At 48.9% G+C, this 16,968-nt stretch overlaps 1 long non-coding RNA gene across 1 annotated transcript in view; it reads right to left on the reverse strand.

Annotated features, from left to right (window-relative positions):
* Window positions 1-6,019: 6,019 nt before the first annotated feature.
* Window positions 6,020-16,968, reverse strand: part of LOC113609630 (uncharacterized) — a 43,507-nt gene continuing 32,558 nt past the window's right edge. The window contains exon 3 of the long non-coding RNA XR_003428741.1: window positions 6,020-7,506. This is a non-coding gene — a long non-coding RNA (uncharacterized LOC113609630). The remainder of the gene's footprint in view (window positions 7,507-16,968) is intronic.

Raw genomic sequence — 16,968 nt, forward strand, 5'->3', positions numbered from 1 at the left:
ATAATCGGTATATACTAAGTGAAGGACACGTTCAGCTGCATGTATAGCAGCAGCAACCTTGTGCTCATGAAGCGTGCAGCTAATGATGCTGAACGTAGAGAAAGGAGCCACCTGTGTCCCCACTGGCCATGCGGAACCTACTCACCGGAAGGGCCAGGACTATAACCCAGGTCTTCTGTAACTCCCAGTGTGGCGATCATCTTCATTGCAGTAGAGCCGATGATGAGGGTCAAGTTTCCATAGGGTTAGCAAAAGTGTCTAGTAATCATTACAGTAGAAATAGTAATAGCAGATGCTCTTGCTTGTCTACCCAACAGCCATCACCTCTCGCTTCCTACAAACAGATCCCTGATTTTGTGTTGAGATAGGAGTTAGTGACCTCGAGATCTCTGGGAAGCTAGCCCATATTCAATCCCAGAGGATTAATTTAGTCTCTAACCACCAGGGTACATCCTTTTCCCCTTTGTCAGTGATTGGCTCAGGAGTTGGCATGTGAATCTGTTCTGGTTAATGAGATGTAAGGAGAAGTATGTTGGGGACTGAAAGAGACAAAGTCTTATGACAAAACCTTTTACCGCTGACTCTTTCTCCCTTCTAGGGATGGGAGAGCAGAATGTTGGCAGCCACCTTGTGACCATGAGGATGCAGGTGTGAGGATGAAAAGCCAATACACTGAGAAAGGCAGAGCAGAAGTGTGGAAAGATCCTGCATCCGTGGTGACGTCATACTGCTGCTACGCCAGCCCTGAGCTCTCGGGGCTCCAGATACCTTGTTCAATATGAGACAAGAAGGTGTTTTTAAAGCCTAAGACAGAGTTCGTCAGGGGCTCTGTAATTGCAGCCAAGTGCATTCCCATTGCTATAAGTATCTTCCCATTTAGAGTGGGCTCTGATTGAGTGTCTCATTTCCTTGGGAGGAAATCAACAAATACTGTAGCCAGCCACAATGATGGGCCAGGGATTTCCTAGGCCCTCAGAATACAAAGATAAATTGAACTCTGTCTCTGATTTCACAAAAACTAAAAACATAAGAGAGGAAACATGCAAAATGGTTGTATTTACAATAGCTGCTACCCTTACGCATCAACACTTCCCTGAACACTGGACATGTGATAACGCATTTGACCGTGGGTGGAGGGGGTGGCAGGCAAAGCTGGTTGAAACAGCACCAGCCTTGCTGGACAATAGTGGTTCTGCTTCCTGTTTGTAACCAACCCGGGTCCAACATGAGTCTAGAAGCTGAACTTCAAGGGTGTGACGATTCTGAGGGTTAACGGTGGGCAGGAGCCCGAATCCTTGACTCTCTCATCTTTACTGAAATGGAGTGTGCGAGCCTCAGCGGCAATGAGGGGAAATGCCAGAACATTCCAGAAACTCCAGCTTAGGAAGACTGGAACCCACCATGCCGCACTGGACTCTTGAGTTCCAGCTCCTCTGCCCTTCGGGATGGGAACACACATCTGTTGGCCTCCACAACGTGCACGTGGCAGGAAGGGTTATAAATAAACTGTCCTCCCTCCCTCCCTGCTGCCCTCCACCCTCTGACAGCTCAGCTTGTGGTTTCCTCTCCCTTTGAAAGCCTTCCCCAGCCTGATGCAAATCCTAATTAAAATCATGCACAGCGTGACTTTTAATTAGCCTGAGCAACCCCAAGAAAGGCATCAATATTGGAGCAGGATAATTGTGCCCAGGGCCTCTCCCCCAAGGATCAACACAATGCCGCAGCTGGGGGAGGCCCTAGCGCCCGTGCTGGGAAGGGGTCAGGCTGGGCTCAGCAAAGCACAGTTTCGCTTGGGGCAGCCTCTTTGCAGGCAGGAGGCAATGACTTTGATCAGGGGGTTTGCAGATTGATTTTATGTAAGCTAGATGGGATTTCAAACAGGTCCCAAAGGGTCTGGGGTTGGGGTGGGGGCCTCTGAATCGAGATTTGGAGGAGGGAATAAATGGAAAACAAAATCCTTTTTTCCTGACAAATAAAATAATTGGAGCACAGTGATTTCTTAAAGCAGAAATTTCGCTCTTCCTGATTCCCTCAAAGCCATAGATGTTTTCTGTGCCTTTGCTCATGAATCCACTAGAAATGTGACTGGGGGAGGGGGACGTAACAGCGTTTTTTTGCTCAGGAGAATTCATTAGGAATTCTGGAATTCTGACGTAAACTCACTCCTAGGGCTGCCAGCTTGAAAGTTCCTAGAACCCGAGGTGGGGGAACCCATTTAAAACCGCAGGCAGCCTTCCTGCAAAGAGACCCAGCTCAAAACGGATGCCTGGTTGTAAGCAGGACCCTGGATGCCTTCTTAGGGCCTAGACTCTTAACAGGTTCCATGGTCCATCTAAATGTTGGCTTAAAGATGGATTCACACATCAGGGGGCAAGCCTGGGAAACCCTAGAGCTAACAGGGGAGAAGAAGGTAAGTTCCACAGGTCAAAAATCATAACAGGAGTTAAAGGGAAAATGGGATTCGAATTGCCAAAAAGCAGATTTTCATAAGACACATACCTACACGTTACTATTTTGCAGATCTAGGTGTGACGTATACTAAAATCAATGTAAAAGAGTTGGCTGTTGACAATCTTTTCTCTTAAATTCTTTGTGTCTGGCTCCCTTATTTTATAACCTTGACATTTTTAAGGAGACAAGATAGATTACTCAAGTCAACAAATGGATAGGCTTCCACAAAAGGGACATCTTATTTAACCTGAATCTCCAAAATGAGAGAGAAAGATGTTTATGTCGTAGGTGGGGATGGGGGTAGTGGAGTGGGTTCTTCACGTCATAGTTTCCAGGGCAATACAGATCTGATATGTTAGGATGACAATCTCTGCTGTCTTCAAATTCCCCAGGGTCATGAAATGCCCCTGGGCTATGCTGCTTCCAGCAACTGTCCACATCTGGTGATCACTTCCCACCAAGAACTTCAGTGACAGGCATGAGAGCCTTCCAGAGTAAAGGACATCCCCCCACGATCATTTGTTCCTTCCTTGATGGGTGTCACCCTCCGACAGGCCATAACTGCTTCTCTAATACTTTTGTGAAGCCTCCATCCCATGCATACAAATGCCTTTGTCTGGCCACCATGTTCCCCAGGATGTGCAACCATGGTGGAAAGAGAAGCAACGGTATCACTTTGCTTCTCCTCTTTCTCTCACACTCAGTCCAACATGGCTGTGAGTCCTGTTGGTCCTTTACTGAAAAATATACATCATCCGACCACAGTTCCCCACTTTCATTCAAGTCCCATCTGTCCCCTCTCTCCTGGTTTGCAGTATTAGCCCCCTAAATGGGCTCTTCGTTTCCATCCTTGTCTAGAGAAACTGTCCTGTTCAAGACTATACTTTTTAACCTTTTCATTTAAAAATTAGACACAGGTACCCAAAATCCAACAAAAAATGTATAGCTTGGTGAAATATATCAACAGACCTTCTTTTAATCAGAACCAAGTCAAGGAATAGCACTTTGCTGGAAGTCCCTCCATGGCGCCGTGGCTGCATCCCAATCACAGCCTGACCCTCCCTCCAAAAGTAACCACCCTCTGACTCTTTCAGTTAATACCTCCCCACAATCTTTATGGCGTCATCACCCCAATGTGCCTCCTTAGATCCTACAGTTAACATAACCCAGTTGGTAAATCGTGGCATGTCTTCTTAGTCTACGGGTTTCCTGTCCATGCCTCTTTTCCTTAGAATCTCTCTGTTGCAGTGCCTGGGCTGCGTGACCTATAGAGTTTCTCACAGCCTGGACCTTGGTAATTTCATATTCATGGTGCAGTCAACACCTCCTTCTCTCTGTCCTCCATCTTTCTTGGAAAATGGCAGCCGGACCCAGAGAATTATGTGTGATACTGAAAAGGTTCTAAATTAGAAAGGAGCTATTGGGGAACTGAAGGGGATGAAATTAGAAAGTTGGATGATGATATTAAAGTCCACCAATCAGAGACCACCGGGAACCTCCCTGCAGCCACAGTTACATTTAGGTAACCTGCTACAACAAAGGAGATCACACCCATAGCAACGCAGGACAATCTCCGTAAGAGGTACAGGGAAGAGCTTCCTATAGGATTTGGGCCTCCATTGAATGATTCTAAGGAATTAAGGAGGCAGGGTCAAAAAGTGGGGGCAGTTTGGTGATTGGGTATCTTTTTTTTTTGCGGTACGCGGGCCTCTCACTGTTGTGGCCTCTCCTGTTGTGGAGCACAGGCTCCGGATGCACAGGCTCAGCGGCCATGGCTCACGGGCCCATCCGCTCCGCGGCATGTGGGATCTTCCCGGACCGGGGCACGAACCCGTGTCCCCTGCATCGGCAGGCGGACTGTCAACCACTGCGCCGCCAGGGAAGCCCGGGTAGCTTTTTTTAATAAATATAATTGACGTATAACATTATGATGTGATGGGGTATCTTAAATATTTTTACCTTGCAGGGAGGAAGATGAATGCAGGGCTAGGATGTCATTGGTAAAGAGGCAGCCACCACTCGCACTAGCAGAGGAGCATGTTCAGTTATTTCTGTACGTGCGTGGTCTTGTCTCTGCCTAGTTTCACACAGGGTCATGTCGTGGCCTTGTCTGAACATGTTTGTGTTCCACAAGCTTTGTTCCTGTTGATTGGGAGCATCACGGCCTAGCCGCCAGGTGCCAGGTGGGTTATTTTTCCCTTTCTCCGTTCCCCTCCTGGTTTAGGGGCAAACAAGACTGATTTTACTTTATCAGTGGTCCTATTATGGAAGGCCTTACCTATCCGTTTGAGGAAGTTTGTATTTCATTTGGTACATAAGAGGGGAGCTAAGGGTCCTTGGGCTCTGGAGTGAGGAAGTTAGCATTGTACTTAAGGAATTGGGTGTCAGTCTATTGGGAGAGAAAAGTTAGAGGCAATTATCAAGAGCAAAGTGAGAGGCAGTGCCGTATGAATAAAGGTGCTGGCAATGGGAATAAAACAAAGATGATGGAGCCATTAGAGGGGAGGAAATAACAAGGCTGCACCCTGGACGGGCTGTGGGGTGAAGACAGCGTGGCAGGCACTGATGTTTGCTGACCCAACACCCATCCCCCACCCTTCTTGCCAACAAAACCCCGATGGTTTTTCCTAAGCCAATGGCAATGAATCACGATTGGTCAAAACCCATCTTGACTCTCCCAGGCACCATACCAGATGCTTGCCCTGCACCCCCTGCAGTGAAGGCTGCCCTGTGACCTCACTCAGGACAAGGGGACCAAAGGGGATGTGTGGTGGGGCTCCTGGGAAAGGTTTTCATTCCTTATAAAAAGGACAGATGTGGGAATTCCCTGGCAGTCGAGTGGTTAGGAGTCGGCGCTTGACACTTTCACTGCTGGGGCCCGGGTTCAATCCTTGGTCAGGGAACTAAGATCCCGGAAGCCGCACAGTGCAGCCAAAAAAAAAAAAAAAAGGAAAGAAAGAAAAAAAAGGACAGGTGTAAGGAGAGTGCTCCCTTGAATTGCCCCCTTTCCCTCGTTTTTGGCAAAAGAGGAATATGTGATACCTTCAGCTGCCCTCCCAAGTGTTTTGCTAAAACACTTGTTTTTGTGAACTGCTGTTTATTGGAGTTGCTGTGACTTGTGGCCTAAAGCATCCTAACCAACGCCCAGGGGGAGCCAAAGATGACTGGAATGTCTCTGAACCTGGGTGACTGACTGATGCGGGGGTCTGAGTAGAAGCATGGACCTCTGGAGGAGAAGTGTATTGGGGGTGGGTAAGGAAGATGGTGATTTTGTTGAATCTTCTGGGCTTAAGTTGAGAGCAAATACCAAAGTCTGGGGCTTGGGACAGAGGCTAGAACTTGAGAAGGAGGCGCTGGGAGCCACTGATTGGCTGGAGGTTGAAAAATGATGCCACGGGTGAGGAATCCCGCAAGCGTTTGAAGATCTGCCTCATGTCTGTTTGGGGGGGGGCTCCTTGGTAAATATATACTTTAATTCTTTTCCAGATAGTCAGATATGACTTTTAGGATGTTGTGAGCTCATAGCTTGGCTCGGTTTCTGCATTTCCGAAGCCTTGCTGGAAAATAAATTTGCATCCCTTGTCAATACCGTCACCAACCAATTCCCAATGGAGAATTTTCCCACTGCATTTGTTTCCTTTTCGAAAAAAAATTTTTTTTTCATTTTTCAACCTTCAAATGCAGCTGTGGCCACAGTTTCTGGGAACCTGTACATCAGTGGAACAGCCTACAGGGAACGGTGGGGCCTGTTGAGCCAGGAGGAGGAGGCATGAGGGTAAAGGGCAGAGGACCCTCTGGCCCGGGCCCCAGGAAGGGAGTCAGGGAGGGAGTGCAGAAGAGTTTGGGGACCCCTGGATGGCTGACCCCTTTACCTCTTAAAATATCCACATCTAACCATTTGAAACAGGAGAGAGCTGCCCATTTTTCCAGAGTCGGGGACAACGCTGGCTCCAGACCCAGTTCTCCTAACTCTTGGTCCATTGTTTTCTCCCCGCCTTCTCATTCCGAATGAGATGAGACATCCACGGAGGGCTTTGAGCAGAGGAATCGTTAAGGTCTGATCTGCATGTAAATGTACCACCCAAAGCACTCCAATAAGGAGAAGAGATGAGCATAGACGGGCAGGGCAGGAGGTGGGAGACCAGTGAGAAGCCAACGCAAAACCCATGTGAGAGAGGATGGCGGCTTGGATTCTGATGGACTGGACGTGGCATCTGAGAGAAAGGAAGGAGATAAAGATGACTTCCATACAAATTATTATGTATAAAATAAGCTACAAGGATATATTATACAACAGAGGGAATATAGCAAATAATCTATTGATACAACAACTATAAATGGAGTATAACTTTTAAAAATGGTGAGTCACTGTATTGTACACCTGTAACTTCTATAATATTGTACAGCAACTCTACTTCAATTAGAAAACAAAAAATGAATAAAAGATGACTTCCGGGTTCGGGTCCTGAGCAACTCGACAGCCTTGCCTTTCTCTGAGATGCGGAAGACCAGAGAAGAAGCGGGTTTAGAGGGAGGCGTAAGAAGTTTCATTTTGGACAGGCTGAGGCTGATATGCCTGGGCAGCTGAGTGCATGAGTTGGGAGTTGAGAATTCAGGGGAGTTTCAGGCCAGAAACATACATGCAGGAGCTGTCAGTAGGTAGGAGATGTTTAAAGCCTTCAGGCTGGAGAAGCTCTCCCAAGGAGAGAGTGCTGTATGGGTAGTTTTGAGAAGAGTCCCTCCCTATCCTTCTCAGACATGGGTTTCCTGAGTGACCTTGACCAAGTCCCTTCACCTCCTGGGCCTTTGGCTTGTCTGCAGAAGTACGGACTGGAGCACTTGGTCTCCAAGACCCTGCCCTGCTCTACGATGCTATGATAGAGGCTCTTCGAGGTGCATCACCGCCTGGGATGTGCAGGCAATGGAACGGCTGCTGTCCTCCATCAGTGTTGATCCCAACGAGGACAAAGATTCAGATGTGGATGGGCTACCACCACGCTCAGCGAAACCTTCGTGCCGCTGGAGTGAGACCTCAGATGTCCTCCGTTCTTCAAGCTGTGAAACAAGCAAGCCCTTCAATGTCTCCAGTTTTCTACAACAAGAAGTCAGAACCATTAGAGAAATCCGTCCACCTGGGAATCTCGGGAGGACTGGAGTGGCCAGCAGGGTCAGCCAGCCCTGCGATCATGTCACCAGGAGATGGTTTGCAACCTGCTTATCCACCAGCTGGGAGATGGAGGGCTGTGGCTGCAGCCCGGGCCCTTCTGCTGGGCATCCTCTTTCCCATCAGCAGAGCACCGCCATTCTTACCTCCAGAGCCCTGTATATGTAACCATTTACATTACACTCTAGGGTGACCGGGCCCTGAAGGGGCGGAGTCAACATCTGTCCTAATGACGCAGTGTCTTCAGCGGGTGCCTCAGAGATGGGGCCCCGGACAAAGGGGGAATCCTTTGTTTCTAGGTCATGCAGGCTATTTTCATAGAGAGCAGAATGAAATGGAGACCAGAATAGACTGGAAGGGCTTATTGGGTTGAACTGAAAACTTCCTGGCACCCAAAAGGTCAAAGTCAGCAATGATGAGCTGATGAGACCAACAGGAAAATCCACGTGGGTGGCCCTCCCATAGGCGGTGGGTGCCATGGTCTCAGAGCACGACCTCTGGCAGACACTCCCTGGCTTCAAATGCTGGCTCTGTCGTTTTTCTAACTGTGTCACCTTGGACCAGTGACATAAACCTCTGTGTGTTTAGAAGTTCCACATGAAAAGTGGATGCATAATGGTCCCCACTTCATAGGATTGTTCTTGGGATGACACGAGTTCACACGTGTCCAGTCCTTAGAACGATGCCCGGGGCACTGGGAGTCCTGTAAGAAGCTCGCTGTTCGTAAGGATGGATTCCTTAACCAAACTCCATCCCACTATTTGAAAAATCACCAGGGACACATCGGGACTCAGAACTCCTAGTAGATGAGAAGAAGAACTCAGCTCACACACGTCTTACTTCTCTTCTTGCTCTTGAATCAGATTTAAGCCAATGTTTTTTGTTTTTTGTTTTTTTTGCGGTACGCGGGCCTCTCACTGTTGTGGCCTCTCCCGTTGCGGAGCACAGGCTCCGGACGCGCAGGCTCAGCAGCCATGGCTCACGGACCCAGCCGCTCCGCGGCATGTGGGACCTTCCCGGACCGGGGCACGAACCCGTGTCCCCTGCATCGGCAGGCGGACTCTCAACCACTGCGCCACCAGGGAATCCCAAGCCAATAGTTTTTGACTTGGTGTCTGCAGTGTGAGGGACTCTGGCCGGAAACACAGAACCTTCTGATCAAGACATGGAGCCGAGACACAAGAGTGTGACTTGCTGAACAGAAAGAGAGGTGCAAGTGACGCGCAGATGGTGACAGGGAAAGTGTCAAAGGGCAGCAAGTGATCAATGGCCAGACACTGGGACAGACTGGGAGAAGTAGAGGAATTTGAACAAAGAGAATCAGTGGGTCATCCACTCGGAAAACCCAAGAGAACCAACCAGAACTTTCAGAGCTTATAATTGTGCCAGAAATGCCATGAGCTACAAAGTCAGCCTATAGTTAGGGAGCCAAGCAAGTCAATTATGACATTTCCATAAAGAGAGAAACAAGTAAGGAGAACCTAAAAGTTTGTTGAAAAGGAAGGAAATTTAAGAGGAACTTGCTTTACCAAATTTGGTGTTGATACAGGAATAAAGGAAAAGATCGATGGAACAGAATCCAGGTGCTAATTAATCATCCTATGTATCAAGAATAAGCAAGTTAAATCCCAAACAGAAACAAATCCAATTTTCAACAGCAATGATATACAGGACTTAGGTATTATTGTTATAACAAGTCCGTGGGAGCCATGTGAATAGAGCTATGCAAGGGAAGAATCAAATGCTAAGTTTCATAGCATATTACTGGATAAAAGTTAATATTGACTAGATAGCTATTTCCTTCCTTTCAAGCTATAGAATGTGAAGTTCCATGCAGTTATCATGAGGAAAATGGTCTAAAGTGAATTTGGAAAAGAAAGTCATAAAAAAAATTTTTTGAATAAAAAAGAAATTATGGAGTTAGTTCTATCAGATATTCTCACACATAGAATCATAATAACTGAAGTGTGGGGCTGATTGAGAACAGAACTCAATAGAAAGTTCAGGAAAAGATATAAGATTTCACAATGTGATAAAGCTTGCATTTCCATTATTTGGCGGAAAGTAGATTATTCAGTAAATGACATTCAGACAATTTGGAAAGGACCTAGTGATCTAGACAAAAATATTAAATTCGATCCATATGTCATTACGTCCGTTGAAATAAATTCTAGACGCACTGTTAATGTAAATAGAAAACAACGAAGTCCTGGTAGAAAATAAATGAACGTTTATATAACATCAGGGAATGTGTAAATATGACAATAAATGCAGACAGCGCAAAGGAAAAGTTGGCTGCATGTGAAAAGCAGATGAGAAATTTTCTTTCATCTCTCTCAAATTCATTCATTTCTCAATTCCACAAACTTATGCCAAGATATCATTTCTTCCCTGAATTCATTCATTCACTCATTGAGTGCCCACTCTATGACAGATGCTGTTGGTGGTACCAGGGATATCGTAGTTTAAAAACAAAGGGGCAAAAATCCTGACCCTCTGGAGGTCTAATACTGTTGGAGCAGACAGAGTATAAACAGGATAAATAAGTAACATATATAATAAGTCAGACTGTGTTTGGATTTTTGAAGAACGATACAGGAAGGGAAGGAGATACGTTTCTGGCAGGGAGGGAGTCGTTTGCAATTTTAAACAGTGGTCAGGAAGGCATCTCGGAGAAGCTGACATTTGAGCAAAAAATCAGAGGAGGAAAGGGGGTAATTTCTGTAAATAAGAGCAAAGGCCCTGGGCCAGACGTGTGCCTGACAGTGTGTGGGGATCCCCAGGGAAGATGGTACGTGAGGGAAAAGAGTAGCAAAGATGAAGACAGGAAAAGTCAGCCCTGGGCTGAGGGCTGACCACATGGGCTCTTATTTCCCAGGGTCACAGAATAAAATGGTCTTAGAACCAAGACTCAGATGGAAGTTACCCAATTCCAGGCCTTTCTTACGTGTTCCTTGAGCCCGGCTGGTCCCACTCTGTTCATCCACCTCCTTGAGGCTTCGGCCCCCACTGGGAGGGAGGGTCCATGGGCTGACTATGTGATTCATCCCCCAAACTGGATCCTTGTTGAGCACGGCTGGAGGCACCATTAGCAATTATTCCAGGACATGGCGCCTGTCCCAGGCAAACTGAGCATGACTTGTGGTCACCTCACCGGCACCATGTTTGCACAGCACTTTCCATAAAATTGAGGAAATGCCCATTGTCTGTACAGAGAATGGGGACAGGCTGATGGTCCAAATGGGTGGAAACCCAGGCTCCACCCTTCCCAGCTCTGTGACCCTGGGCAAGCTCTGTGCTTTCCCTAGGCCTCAGTTTCCTCAATTGTCAAATGGCTGAGGCAATAATAACCCCCACCTTTCATGGTTTCTCTAAGATGCAATGAGGTGACACGTGTGAAGCTCGTCAAACCATGCCCGGCTCGTGGTGTGCGCTCTACAAGGACTGACTTTCATTGTCACGGGTCTGACATGGGTCTCAAAGGTCTGAAATGAAAGTATCAGCAGGGCTGCTCTAAGGGAGAATCTGTTTTCTGGCCTTTTCCACCTCCTGTGCCACCCACATTCCTTAGCTCATGGCCTCATCCCGCCATCTTCAAAGTCGGCGATGTAAGGCTAAGTCCTTCTCACGCTGCTTCTCTCTCTCTTCTGCCTCCCTTGTCCACTTGCAGGGACGCTGCTGCTAACACTGGTCCCACCCAGGTAACCCAGGATCATTCCCTATTTTAAGGTCAGCTGACTAAGCAACTTAATTCCATCTGCAACCTAATTCCCCTTTGCCATTTAACGAGCATGTTTAGTTTCCAAGAACTAGGACATGGACATCTTAGGGGACCATTATTCTGCTCACCACAGGGGTAATTGAAACCTAACCTCCTCCCATTCCCCAGGTGGGAGCACTGAGGCCCCTGAAAAGGAAGTGAGCTGCCCAAGGTACCATCAATGGTCAGTGCAGTGACCAGACTCCACCCACAAACCCTCGCTCCCAGACCAGGGCTCTCCCAGGTAGAGAAAGTTCCACGCAATCGATTTCACAGCTGGGGTATTCAGAGAGAGATTTACTGCATTACGGCCGTGGGAAGCACTTGCTCATTTTCCTAAGCTGCTCAGCCTGGGGTCTTTCCTCTAGTAAGAGGTAAGTGACAGTTGGGGACTTTCTCTGTTGCTGGAAGTCACACCAAGTTCAACGATAATCATTGTGGAAACACCCTTCCCCAGTCACAGATTCATTACAAAAAAATGTTTCAAAATAAATGTCCATTTCCCACACCTAGAATAGAAAATGGATACGGCAGTCGTGCTCAGGGCACGTGACTGGTCCAAGAGCTGATTCAGTCATATTCCTGCATCTCAAAGGTCACTCGGGAATCTTCAAGAGCACAGCCCCCTCGTGCAGCTGGGCGGGGGAGGGATGAGAAGGCGGGTAATTTATACACATAATTATCCTCCTGGAGTGAACAGATGGGAGTCTTTCTCCAGGAGACGTGGTGTACAACGTCCCATTTCTCACTGGGGCAGCAGGGACAGTTCCAATTAACCAACTTCCCATGAACCGGCCCCCAGCAGAACTCAGGGGAGGGAGAGGAGGGAGAAAAATGTTCCGTGTTTGTGTTCGCATCTGTCCAAGCGAGGCGCCCACTTGAAAACTTAACGTTCTCCCCACAGTTAGAAGCGACGTGCTGGGGTTTCTAGAGTCAGAGGCTCACAGTCGTGCTCACACGCCACCTCCAGCCCGCGGTAGTCCCTCCATCTTCAGCCAGGAGGCCAGGGTTGAGGGGGGTACTCTCCCCCTTGTATGGGAACACAGGAACCCCACAGACCTTAAGGAATGTGCAGTATCATTGGGAGAGATGAAGCAACAGACAGGAGAACTGGCCGTGAGCCGACAGTGACAATTTACCCAGGCTAACTGGAGTTCTATGGGAACTGGTGGATGGGAGAGAGCGTGCACTTGCCAATGAGAAAGGCCCAGGTCCATATTCCTGCTAAGCCCTGTACCTAGCTGTGACCTTGGGCAAATCATTACTACCCTCTGAGCCTCAGTTTCCCCACCCAGCAAGGATGTACCATCACCACCACCTGAAAGGGTTTGGAGGGATGACTCGGGTGGGTATTTCATCAGATTCTTCTTCCCGCTTCCTTTTTCATGTTAGTTTCTTAGAAGGGAAGGGGAGCCCATTCCCTTGGGGTGAGTGTGGAAGGATTTACATGGGAGTGTGGTGTGATCCGAGCTGTAAAGAAGGGTGTGGCGGACACAGCTAGTTGCCCCCTAAGTATCCGCTTCTCCCTCCTCACCATCAGGACCCCAGCTTTGATCAAGATGTCATTGTGCCCAGCTAAGATGCTCACTTTCCCAGACTCCCTTGCAGCTAATGGTAGCCACATGACCCCATTCCAGCCAATGGAACATACATGGATATCCACATGGTGTTTCTGAGAATGCACTGCTGCTTCTGCGACACAGCAACCTCCCCTCCTTCCTTCTCTCTCATTCCCGCCTGGAAGTGGAGCTGCCACTTTAGAACCAGAAGGTGTTTGATAAGCCTGTGGATAAAAACCACTATGCGGAGGATGCAAAGTGGGGAGGCAAAAAGAGTCGGTCCTTGGAACATCAGTGAGAGATACAGCTCTGGCTCCGTACTGCCTGCCTCTGGGCTTCTTCCTGTGATGTAAGAAAAACAAACCCATCTTCATTTAAGTCACTCTTAGCTGGGTTTCCTGTTACTTGCAACTGAAATGGTTCCTAAATAATACAATGTCATGATGACACCAAGGAACAGGACAGGCATTCCTGCAGGACAAATGGCAGAAGTGAGTCAAGGGAAGTAGAGAAGCACCAGGTCTGTGCAGGGACCAGGGCTGCTGCTTCACCCCCAGCCAGTCAACTCCAGATGACCAGTCAGGGAGGTCACAGCCCCCTGCAGGGACTGGTCTAGGAAGGAGCATGTGACCCACTACTGGCCAATCAGACGTGATGGGAAGTCTTCTGGAAGACTCTACAGAATGTTCTCAGACTCCTAAGAAAATACCCAAGAATGGACAATCATTCCCCTCTCTTTCAGACATTTTTCACATGCAGAACTACCTGGAAGTGTTGGCAGCCACCTGGTTGTCAAGAGGGGAGCTGGTCTATGGACAAAGCTGGCATCCCAAAGATCACAGAACACAAAACGGGAAAGACCCAGGTTGCTTAATGACATCCCTGAGTCACTGGATTAACCAAGCTGCAGCAACCTAAACTCCTATGTGAATAATAATAACCACTGACGTCACCAATGTTGAAAACACTTGGGAGTAGGGTTAACTGTTACTTGCAGCCCAAATCATCCAAACTAATGCCTTGTATCTGAGGGGAAAAAAGATGGGTCATCATCAGTTAGCTAAGCTGAGGGTGTGCGGTTGCTCTGAGTCGTTGCATACATGGCTTTCTTTAACCTTCCAGAGCGGATCATAAGTGCGTGCTGCAGGGCAAGACTGTCCTTGATGAGGTCTCTGTCTTATTGTCAGGCAGCACGGCTCAATGGTAAGAACACGGACTGTGGACCAGATTGGCTAAGTTTGAATCCTGATTCTGCCAACTTCTAGCTTTATGACTCTGAGTGAGTTGTTTGAACTCTCCTTACTTTGCTGATTTAAAAAATAGAGATAATAATAGCACCTCCCTCTTGGTCGTAGGATTAAACAAGAGAATCCACGTAAAGAACAGCTCCCGGCACGTGGAGAGCGCTGTGTGAGTTAGCCGTTGTCATAGTGACAACACAGGTGAACAGAATGTTTTACTGCTGTGACAGCGATAGTATTCCCATTTTGCAGACAGGGATACTGAGGCACAGAGCATTAAGTTCTTTGCCCAAGGTCCGTACAACTGGTAAGTGGAGGAGCTGAGGTTTGTGCTCAGGCAGTGATCTCTTAATCACCCTCTATTCCAGATCCTCTACACAGTGGTCAGATGGAATGAAGCAGACAGCTAACCAGGGTGGTCATTAGCCGGCTGGAATCCATCCTGCTTCGCTGGTGCGTGAGTGCGTCAAGTACCAGCAGCAAGGGGGTGCCCCTTCGTTGCCAGGCTCCATGCGGCTCCCAGCTCCAGTCATTTCAAAGCACATTATCATTTCTCCTTTGCATCTTGGAGCCCCTGAATGGGTCAGCGGGCGCACAGATCTAGAGGGAGCCCGGCCAAATCCCCACCATCTGGCATCGCCTGAGAGACAGCATATGTTGTGGCCCCCTGCGTGATGCCTTCCCCGAGATGCCTCCAAATGAGACCCTAAATGCTCCCCTGCTGAGGGCGGCTGGTCCGCAAGTCCCCTGCCGAGGAGCGCCAGTCCCCACAGCTGACGGGCTCCCCAGGCCCTGGGTCTTCTTGGATTTCCGGGGCCAGCAGCTCCCAAAGGCACCAAGCTTGGATGGAGGTACTCTTTTATCTTTTCAGGCTGGAACAGTGTCCTCCGGGCAGGGAGAATGAAAAAACTAGCTGATATGAGATCAGACTGCAAGCATGGGGCACTCACGTGGCACCGACCGGGTCCAGGCACTGTACGAGGTGCCAAGAACACAGAGATAAATAAAGCCTGGTTCGTGCCCTTCAGGTTTAGAGAGCAAGACAGACATAAACAACTAATAAGCGCCAACATTATGGAGTTGCTCCCCGTGTGCCAGACGCCGCTTTAAGTACTGACACATTTGGTCTCCACCACTACTCCATGAATTGGCTCCCGTTATCATCACCATTTCTCCCAGGAAACTGAGGCACACACAGAGAGGTTAAGTCACTTGCCCAAGATCACACAGCAAATAATAGGTGGCTAGAGCCAAGGTATGAACCCAAGGCTTCTGGTTCCATGCTGCAGCCTCTTCACCACCCCCGCTGCTGCCTATGCCCTGAGCAGGAAGCAGTGAATCCTCCTCACTGGGGAGGGGCCACCCAAAGGGAAGAGAAGTCAAGAGAGGTGCTCAGGGCTTCCCTGGTGGCGCAGTGGTTGAGAGTCCGCCTGCCGATGCAGGGGACACGGGTTCGTGCCCTGGTCCGGGAAGATCCCACATGCCGCAGAGCGGCTGGGCCCATGAGCCATGGCCGCTGAGCCTGTGCGTCCGGAGCCTGTGCTCTGCAACGGGGGAGGCCACGGCAATGAGAGGCCCGCGTACCGCAAAAAAAAAAAAAAAAAAAAAGAGAGGTGGGCAGACACGGACATTGCCAGATGACAATGACAATGATGATAAGAATGATAGCAGCTAACAGTCGCTGTGCGCTCACTAAGCGACTCATCTGAGTTTCCACCCAACACGCTTAAGAGGCTTACCGTCATGACCCGATTTTATAGATGAGACAACTGGGGCACAGAGAGGTTTGGTGACCTGCCTAATCTCACGAGGCTGGGAAGAGGCAGAGCCAAGACTTGAATCCAGAAGTGTGGCTTCAGAGCCTGTGCCCTCACCACCAGGCCAATGGGACGGGGAGATGGTCCCGGGTGAGGAAGCTGCCTGGGCCTGGGTAGAGAATAAGCCAGAGTGCGTGGGGTGGTAAGGGGTTGGGCTGCGGGTGTAGGGGCACAAGGGGGAAAGGGGCTTTAGGAAGGCCTTGAACTCCAGCTAAAAGGAGACGGGATCTCAGGCGGAACATGGAGATCCGAGTTCTGGTTCTGACTCTGGGGTCAATATGTGACCACGTTGCTGAGACTCAGCTTTCTCTTCTGTAAAGTGGGCACATCCCAGCCTATAGGAAGATAAAAATTCCCTGAACAGAGTAGTGTAAGGAGAGGGAAGCAAGGGGTCCATACTTGGTAGTTAGAGTACAAAGTGTGAGATGGGGTCACCAAGCATGAGGCTGGAGGAGCGAGCAGGGCCCGGTGGGCAGGGAAACCAGTGAAAACTATTTAGGTAGGAAAGTGATGTGGTTTGTATCCATCAGGCTTCTTAACTGCAAACAGCAAACACCACTCTGACTGGTTTAAGCAAAACTCAAATTCGTTAAAGGAGGGCAGGCAACATGGAGAATCCTCCGAAGGTCCAGAAATCAGGAGACACAGCCAGAAGCTGCACCTGACCACAGGGCACTGGGCACCAGCAGGCGTACCCCACTCCCTCCAGAAGGACCAGATGCCTCCACGGCTTTGCTTAACAAAACTCAATTCTGTTTGTCCCTGCATATTCCCTTCGAAAGCATAGTCTCAAATGAGAGCATCTGATTGGAGAAGCCAGAGTCACCTGGCTGCCCCTCGCAGCAGAGGAGGCTGGGAGAATGTCATGACTGCCATCCGGGGACGTGGCAACTGCACTATGGGAAACTCCCCAACACAGGGTGAGCATTCAGAGGGTGCTGGGCAGCCTCAAACCTTCCCCAAAGCCCCTTCCATA

The sequence above is a fragment of the Aethalodelphis obliquidens genome, unplaced genomic scaffold (genome assembly GCF_003676395.1).
Source record: "Aethalodelphis obliquidens isolate GAN/ISIS:26980383/991018 unplaced genomic scaffold, ASM367639v1 scaffold57, whole genome shotgun sequence".
Lineage (NCBI taxonomy): Eukaryota > Metazoa > Chordata > Mammalia > Artiodactyla > Delphinidae > Aethalodelphis > Aethalodelphis obliquidens.